The 9,201-nt window shown below is 41.0% G+C and overlaps 1 protein-coding gene and 1 pseudogene across 4 annotated transcripts in view; one reads left to right on the top strand and one right to left on the bottom strand.

Annotated features, from left to right (window-relative positions):
- Positions 1 to 1,398: 1,398 nt before the first annotated feature.
- Positions 1,399 to 9,201, top strand: part of LOC100155532 (olfactory receptor 6E1-like) — a 33,505-nt gene continuing 25,702 nt past the window's right edge. For 2 of the 3 annotated variants that reach the window (XR_014810862.1, XM_021100005.2), the window contains exon 1: positions 1,399 to 1,708. The gene's annotated coding sequence lies outside the window, so the exon portion shown is untranslated. Of the gene's footprint in view, positions 1,822 to 7,052; positions 7,249 to 9,201 lie in introns of all 3 variants that reach the window. The other variant, XR_014810861.1, reaches the window with a different exon arrangement.
- On the bottom strand, positions 5,202 to 6,065 carry LOC100155572 (small ribosomal subunit protein eS1 pseudogene; annotated as a pseudogene). Its single transcript, XR_304540.4, has one exon. The product of XR_304540.4 is annotated as a small ribosomal subunit protein eS1 pseudogene (transcript).

Genomic DNA, 9,201 nt, shown 5'->3' with positions numbered 1-9,201 from the left:
AGATTCAAGTACGAATAAATTGAACTGTGTTCTCAAACAAAAGTAGCAGATTTCTCTGTTGCTTTCCTGCTGTTCAATATAAAAGTAAATAAGTAAATGTAATTCTCTCACTGTTAAATTATTTCATTACTTGTTTTAAATGAATACTTTGAAGTTGGTCAAGAATTACGAACTGGATTTAGTTAAATAGGAGAAGTCATGAGGCACAGCTAAGTGTAGGAGATAAGAATAGTTTATTAAGGTTATTTGTGAATCATTTCCAGTAAATCTGATCCTCCAATGAACTCCCTAAAGATTCCTGGTTGGTATTCAGATGTGGCTCTTCGTAAGCTATAAAAAGCCCAAATGACTTTTAATTATTGAGCTGAGTGCCAGAATTAATTAACTCCTTTCTGCAAAAGTTTAAAACAATCTAGACAGAATAACAAATAGTTGATGAATATTCTCCCAAGTTTTCCAGCTACTAAAAAGAAAAGTATGAAAGAATTAGGATATGACTACATGAAATATTCTTGCCAAGGAAATCAAATCTGAATCTGATCCTCTACATCAAACGAATCCCCAGAGAATACAGAGGGGCAGAGGAACAGGTTACACAGCACCACAAGGATGCAAACAGTAAGCAGAGACTGTGAGCATGCTACAGGACAAACGACCAGTTCATTCAACTAAACTGAAAGGAAAAAAGAGAGTGAGGATGAGGATCTAGATTTTGGAAATCTGGGGGAATGTCAGCAAGTTGTAAAGTAATGTCTGTTATGTTAAAATTTTTTCAAGATGATAAGAGAGATATATGGACAGAATATATGAAAGGCTACTCAGTACACCAAGTTACTAGGCTGTATTAGATGGCTTGTTCTATTAATATCATGTATATTAATATGTCAGATCATTAGTATAAAGAAATTATTGTTAAATGTTAAAAAATATGTCAAGAGAGAAAAAATAAACGTGGTACACTGTTAACATATGGGAACTCTGGATGAAGGATATATGGGCCTTCCTTCCAAGTTGACTATAAATCGAAAGTTATGCCCAAATAAAAAGCTAAAAGGTAATAAAACTGTGTTTCAATTCCACCAGTCTCAATTAAAAACAAAATAACCAAGACAGTTAACCGTCACAAAATCCCAGTTCATACTGAGGAAGTTTATATTTTCCAGGTGGAGAGCCAGCTGTGCCATCATCACTTATTTAATGTCTTGGCCCTGGGGCGGGGTGGGGGAGACTGACAAAAAGCAGGAATGGACCGGGGTCTCTGGACTCTGCGTCTCTTCGCTCCGCTGTCCCTGAGCTGCGGTGGAGCCAGAGGGAAGGCGCGGCAGTCAAGCCCCGCCCCCTGACCCCGCCCACGGCCGCACAGCCCCCGATCTGGGGCAGACGCTGGACTGAAGCCCCATCAGCCCTTGGGGCCGGTTGCCAGGTCACCAGAGCTCCCAAGCTATGGTAGCTCCTAACGTCGTCTTATCTCGGTGTCTCTTAACCTGTGGACTCCTTCAAGGCCAATTAGCATCACAGCTTTGGCTGAACTAGATCTGGGAGTTGCCAGGGCTTTGGCTTTCAGACAAGGCTTGGCGGAGTCCACGGAGACGGCAGGTTCGTCTCCTCAGGACATACTGGAGCTTCAGCTTCTGGGCAACTCTGTCCTTGCAGACCGTAGACGAGTGTCCTCAGGACCCACTGGGAGGCCACAGCACAGGAGAAAAAGGTGAAGAAAAATTGGGGAGAAGTTTCCTGGATGTGGTTTACTGCTGAGGGGGGGGTCCATTTTCAGAGGAGCCAGCAGAGGAAGGCCTTGATGTGGAAAATGGTGGATTTCAGGTAGGTTTGTGTGTGGGGTAAACAATTTCCAGTGTCTTTCTTTGGTGTTTGGTATCTAGTTTCTTTGGCATCGATTATTGAGGGGTCTTTCCCCAGTGTATGTTCTTGGCAGCTTTCTTATAAATTAACTGATCACATACACTCGGGTTTATTTTAAGGGTTCTCTGTTTCTGTTCCTCTGGTGTGTGTGCACCTGTCTTTGTTGTTGTTGTTTTGTTTTGTTTTTTGCCAATTCCATACTGTTTTTGTTCCTGTAGCTTCGTAGCATAGTTTGAAGTCAGGGAGCAAGTTGACTCCAGCTGTGCTCTCTTGTCTTAGGATTGCTTTGGCTGTTTGGGGTGCATTTTGGTTCCACACACACGACAGGATTGTTAGTTTTGTTTTGTGAAAAATGCAGTTTCAGTTGTGTTGGAGATTGAATTGTATGTGTACACTGCTTTGGCTGGATGAATGTTTTAACAATATTTCTCCACTGCCTGACCGCAGAATATTCTTCTATTTATTTGTTTCTTCATCAGTTTTGTTTTTGCTTTTGTTTTGCTTTTTAGGGCGGCACCTGGGGCATATGGAGGTTCCCAAGCTAGGGGTTGAATTGGAGCTACAGCTGCCAGCCTACGCCACAGCAGCTCGGGATCTGAGTCACATCTGCGACCTACACCATAGCTCAGGGCAACGCCGGATCCTTAACCGACTGAGCAAGGGAAGAGATTGAACCTGCAACCCCATGGTTCCCAGTCAGATTCCTTTCTGCTGTTCTAGAACAGGAACTGCTCCCCCCCCCTTTTCTTTTTTAGGGCCGTGCCCCCACCCCACCCTGGGCAAATGAAAGTTGCCTGGCTAGGGGTCCAATCAGAGCTGTAGCCACTGGCCTACACCACAGCAACACCACATCCTAGCCAAGTCTGCAACCTACACCACAGCTCACAGCATTGCCAGATCCTTAACCCACCGAGCTGGGCCAGGGATCTAACATGCAAACTCATGGTTATTGGATTTCCTTTCTTTTTATTTATTTATTTTTTTTATTTTCCCACTGTACAGCAAGGGGATCAAGTTACCCTTACATGTATACATTACAATTACAGTTTTTCCCCTCCCTTTGTTCTGTTGCAACATGAGTATCTAGACAAAGTTCTTAATGCTATTCAGCAGGATCTCCTTGTAAATCTATTCTAAATTGTGTTGATAAGCCCAAGCTCCGGATCCCTCCCACTCCCGATCCCTCCCACTCCCTCCCCCTCCCATCAGGCAGCCACAAGTCTCTTCTCCAAGTCCATGATTTTCTTTTCTGAGGAGATGTTCATTTGTGCTGGATATTAGATTCCAGTTATAAGTGATATCCTATGGTATTTGTCTTTGTCTTTCTGGCTCATTTCACTCAGGATGAGATTCTCTAGTTCCATCCATGTTGCTGCAAATGGCATTATGTCATTCTTTTTTATGGCTGAGTAGTATTCCATTGTGTATATATACCACCTCTTCTGAATCCAATCCTCTGTCGATGGACATTTGGGTTGTTTCCATGTCCTGGCTATTGTGAATAGTGCTTCAATGAACATGCGGGTGCACGTGTCTCTTTTAAGTAGAGTTTTGTCCGGATAGATGCCCAAGAGTGGGATTGCGGGGTCATATGGAAGTTCTATGTATAGATTTCTAAGGTATCTCCAAACTGTTCTCCATAGTGGCTGTACCAGTTGACATTTCCACCAACAGTGCAGGAGGGTTCCCTTTTCTCCACAGCCCCTCCAGCACTTGTTATTTGTGGACTTATGAATGATGGCCATTCTGACTGGTGTGAGGTGATATCTCATGGTAGTTTTGATTTGCATTTCTCTTATAATCAGCGATGTTGAGCATTTTTTCATGTGTTTGTTGGCCATCTGTATATCTTCTTTGGAGAACAGTCTATTCAGGTCTTTTGCCCATTTTTCCATTGATTGATTGGCTTTTTTGCTGTTGGGTTGTATAAGTTGTTTATATATTCTAGAGATTAAGCCCTTGTCCGTTGCATCATTTGAAACTATTTTCTCCCATTCTGAAAGTTGTCTTTTTGTTTTCTTTTGGGTTTCCTTTGCTGTGCAAAAGCTTTTCAGTTTGATGAGGTTCCATGGGTTTATTTTTGCTCTAATTTCTATTGCTTTGGGAGACTGACCTGAGAAAATATTCATGATGTTGATGTCAGAGAGTGTTTTGCCTATGTTTTCTTCTAGGAGTTTGATGGTGTCCTGTCGTATATTTAAGTCTTTCAGCCATTTGGAGTTTATTTTTGTGCATGGTGTGAGGGTGTGTTCTAGTTTCATTGCTTTGCATGCAGCTGTCCAGGTTTCCCAGCAATGCTTGCTGAATAGACTTTCTTTTTCCCATTTTATGTTCTTGCCTCCCTTGTCAAAGATTAATTGACCATAGGTGTCAGGGTTTATTTCCGGATTCTCTATTCTGTTCCATTGGTCTGTCTGTCTGTTTTGATACCAGTACCACACTGTTTTGATGACTGTGACTTTGTAGTATTTCTTGAAGTCTGGGAGAGTTATGCCTCCTGCTTGGTTTTTGTTTCTCAGGATTGCTTTGGCGATTCTGGGTCTTTTGTGGTTCCATATAAATGTTTGGATTGTTTGTTCTAGTTCTGTGAAAAATATCATGGGTAATTTGATAGGGATTGCATTGAATCTGTAGATTGCTTTGGGTAGTATGGCCATTTTTACAATATTGATTTTTCCAATCCGGGAACATGGAATATCTTTCCATTTCTTTACATCTTCTTTGATTTCTTTGATTAAGGTTTTATAGTTCTCGGCATATAGGTCCTTTACCTCTTTGGTCAGGTGTATTCCGAGGTATTTGATTTTGTGTGGTACAATTTTAAAAGGTATCGTATTTTTGTATTCCTTTTCTAATGTTTCATTGCTGGTATACAGAAATGCAACTGACTTCTGAATGTTAATCTTATATCCTGCTACTTTGCTGAATTTATGAATCAGTTCAAGTGGTTTTGGGGTTGAGTCCTTAGGGTTTTCTAGGTATAGTATCATGTCATCTGCATACAGTGACAGTTTGATCTCTTCTCTTCCTATATGGATGCCTTTTATTTCTTTTGTTTGTCTAATTGCTATGGCTAGGACTTCCAAAACTATGTTGAAGAGCAGTGGTGAGAGTGGGCATCCCTGTCTTGTTCCAGATTTGAGTGAGAAGGCTTTCAGTTTTTCCCCATTGAGGATTATATTTGCTGTGGGTTTATCATAAATGGCTTTGGTTATTCAGGAATGTTCCCTCTGTACCCTCTTTGGCGAGGGTCTTGATCATGAATGGATGTTGAACTTTGTCAAATGCTTTTTCTGCGTCTATTGAGATAATCATATGATTTTTGACTTTTTTTTTAAACATCACAAATAAGATCTTTTATTTGTCACCATTAAAACTCTGAATTTTAAACAGATTCTTGCACTGGGGGCTCATCGTCATCAGCTCATTCAACTTTAGCACCTGTCTCATCCCCAGTAGCTTTTCCAGAACTACTACCTTCACCATGTAGCTCCATGAGTTTTCCCAATTCAAACTTGGGCTTCTTCAGCATTTTTACTTTTCCAACGAAGACGTCATGAAGCAGATAAATAGATTGGCAAGCCTTTTCTATGTCCTTTCCAATGCTGTCTTGAATCAATTTATTGACCACCTCTTTCAAGTCATTTGTCTGCACCTCTCGTGTCATGATTTCCATCATCTTCTTCTGGATTTGGCAGACTTGTTGGTGCTGGGTGTAAGAGGTCTTCCGAATCTGATTGTTGCATTTTTTAGTAAAACCAACACAGAACAGACGAAGCAAATAACCATCGGTAGTCTTGACATCAACGTGAGCTTCAATCATGGTCTGCCGTTTTTTGACCATTGAGCACATCTTGTCATGGGTAAGATCCATGCCGTGGAAGTTGGTCAAGCAGTTTTTGCCCTGAACATCCTCAGTAATCAGCTTGAATTTTCTAAATGCAACTTCATCGTTCTGCAGATAGGCAAGGCTCACTTCAAACACACGACCCTTGAGGCTGTCAGATGCAACTTTGGTTCCTTGAGTTCTTGTGACCAGTGTTTTCCCAATATTTCTTATATTGAACATAGCTGGTGCTTTCACATCATACCAATCTTTCTTAGAAAATGGGTCAACCACTTTCTTCTTGGCTCCCTTTTTGCCGCCTTTCGTAAGGCACTTATTCTTGCCAACCGCCATGGTGCTGCACAGAGAGCCAAAAGGCTGGATTTCCTTTCTGCTGAACTACTACAGGAACTCCCAGTTTCTTTATTAGTGTCATAAAGTTTTCTGCAGATCTTTCACGGCATTGGTTAAATTTATACCTAGGTATTTTGTTTTTGTTGCCAATGTAAATGGTATTGTTTTCTTAATTTTTCTTTCTGATACCTCTTTATTACTGTGTAGAATACAGTAACTGATTTTTGTGTATTGCCTCTGTATCATGCAACTTTACTAAATTATTGTATTACTTCTCACTTTTGGTGGTTCAATGTGGAAAATTGTCATTAAAAAATCCCATTGTTTCTACTATAGCTCAGATCATCCACAACACTCAAGACATAGTGACTACTAATATAATCTTCCCACAGTAAAAAGTAAAAAATCAAATCTCCGCATTTTCCCATTTGGTTGCTTTTCATATATTTTAAGCTCTCATACACAATGGGATGTATTTTGGTTCTTTCATTCTATTTCACCACTCTATTTGCTATTCTTATGTCACAGTCATTCTGATTTGCTATCGAGCTTTGAAGTCCATTCTGATATGTGGGAAGGCAAGCACATCATTGCTTGTTTGTAATGTTTCACACACAACAAATTCCTTGCCTATTCTGAGGCACTTTTTCTTTTTTCTTTCTTTCTTTCTTTTTTTTCGGGGGGGGGGCACACCTGCGGCGTATGGAGATTCCCAGGCTACAGGTGGAATCAGAGGCTGCAGCTGCCAGCCTACACCACAGCTCACAGCAACACCGGATCCTTAACCCACTGAGCAGGGCCACGGAGTGAGCCCATGTCCTTATGAATGAATTCTAGTTGGGTTAATCACTGTTGAGCCACAACAGGAACTCCTCTCTCTTTTTTTTTTTTAATTTTAAAGTTGTATTGAAGTATAATTGATTTACGATGTGATAATTTCTGCTGTACAACAAAATGCTTCAGTTATACACATACACTTAGCCATTCTTTTTCAAATTCTTTTCCCATATAGATTGTCACAGAATATTGGGTAGGATTCCCTGTGCTATGTAGCAGATCCTTGTTGGCCAAACATTCCATGTACCACAGCGTGTATGTGCCAATTCCAGACTCCCAATCTGGCCTCCCCTCTACCTGTCCCCTTTGGTAACCATAAGCTTGTTTTCAAAGTCTGTGAGTCTGTTTTTGATCTGCAAATAAGTTCATCTGTATCCTTTTTTTAGATTCCACATATGTGATAACAATATGATGTTTGAATTTCTCTGACTTACTTCACTTAGTAAGGTCACTCTAGGTCTGTCCATGTTGCTGCAAGTGGCATTATTTTATTCTTTTTATGGCTGAGTAATATTCCAGTGTATATATTACCACATTTCTTTTTTTCTTTTTTTTTGTCTTTTGTCCTTTTAGGGCCACACCTAAAGCATATGGAGGTTCCCAGGCTAGGGGTCTAAATGGAGCTGTTGCTGCCAGCCTACGCCAGTGCCACAGCAATGCCAGATCTGAGCTGAGTCTGCAACCTACACAACAGCTCATGGCAATGCCGGATCCTTAACCCACTGAAGTGAGGCCAGGGATCGAACCTGCAACCTCATGGTTCCTCGTCAGATTCGTTTTCACTGCGCCATGATGGGAACTCCATATTACCACATTTCTTTATTCATTCCTCTTTTGTTGGACAGAGGTTTGCATCCATGTCTTGGCTGTTGTAAATAGTGCTTCAATAACATTGGGGTGACTATATCTTTTCTTTTCTTTTCTTTTCTTTTCTTTTTTCTTTTAGGGCTTCACTGGCGCATATGGAAGTTCCCAGGCTAGGGACTGAATTGGAGCTGCAGCTGCCAGCCTGTGCCACAGCTGCAGCAACATCAGATCCAAGCCAAGTCTGCAACCTACACCATAGCTCATGGCAATGCCAGATTCTTAAACCACTGAATGGGGCCAGAGATTGAACCTGCACCCTCATGGAGACTAGTTGGGTTCTTTACTACTGAGCCACAATGAGAACTCCTGTGTATCTTTTCTTTCTTTCTTTCTTTTTTTTGGGGGGGGGGTCTTTTTTTTAGGGCTGCACCCAGGGCATATGAAGTTTCCCAGGCTAGGGGTGGAATTGGAGCTGTAGCCACTGGCCTACACCACAGCCACAGCAAGGCCAGATCCAAGCCACCTCTGCAACCTACACCACAGTTCACAGCAACGCTGGATCCTTAACCCACTGAGTGAGGCCAGGGATTAAACCTGCATCTTCATGGATACTAGTCAGATTAACTTCTGCTGAGCCACCACAGGAACTCCCCCGTGTATCTTTTTGAATTATGGTTTTCTCCAGATATATGCCCAGGAATGGGATTGCTGGATCATATGGTAGTCCTTTTTTTAGTTTTTTGAGGAACCTCCAAACTGCTTTCCATAGTGCATGTACCAATTTACATTCCCACCAGCAGTGTAGGAGGATTCCCTTTTCTCTGTATCCTCTCCAGTATTTTTTGTAGACTTTTTGATGATGGCCGTTCTGACTGGTGCAATGATATCTCATCGTAGGTTGTTTGGTTGTTGGTTTTTTTGTTTTTGTTTTTGTCTTTGGCTACATCCAGGCCAGGGATTGAACCCATAGCAGCGACCCAAGCCACTGCAGCGACAACATCAGATCCTTAACATGCTGGGCCCTAAGGGAACTCCTCGTCGTAGTTTTGATTTGCATTTCTTGAATAATTAGTGATATTGAGCATCTTTCCATGTGTTTGTTTTTTTTTTTTTTGGCCATCTGTATGTCTTCTTTGGAGAGATGTCTATTTAGGTCTTCTAAATAGATATTTTTTTGATTGGGTTGGGTTTTTTTGATATTGAGTTATACTGAGGTATCTGTATACTTTGAAGATTAGTCCTTTGTCATTTGCAAATATTTTCTCCCATTCTGTGGGTTGTCTTTTTGTTTTGTGTATGGTTTCCTTTGCTGTGCAAAAGCTTTTAAGTTTAATTAGATCCCATTTGTTTATTTTTGCTTTTATTTTCATTACTCTAGGAGGTGGATCCAAAAAGATATTGCTGCAGTTTATGTCAGAGAGTGTTTTGCCTGTTTTTCCTCTAAGAATTTTATAGTATCCAGTGTAAGATTTAGGTCTTTAATACATTTTGAGTATATTTTTGTGTATGGTGTTAGA

The sequence above is a fragment of the Sus scrofa genome, chromosome 7 (assembly GCF_054392235.1).
Source record: "Sus scrofa isolate SSC_HxYL_T2T_F1_AM1 chromosome 7, Sscrofa_HxYL_maternal_Yorkshire_Landrace_v2.0, whole genome shotgun sequence".
In the NCBI taxonomy this organism is placed as follows: Eukaryota; Metazoa; Chordata; class Mammalia; order Artiodactyla; family Suidae; genus Sus; species Sus scrofa.
Note: the sequence above shows the minus strand (reverse complement) of the source record. Positions and strands in the feature narration are given on the sequence as shown.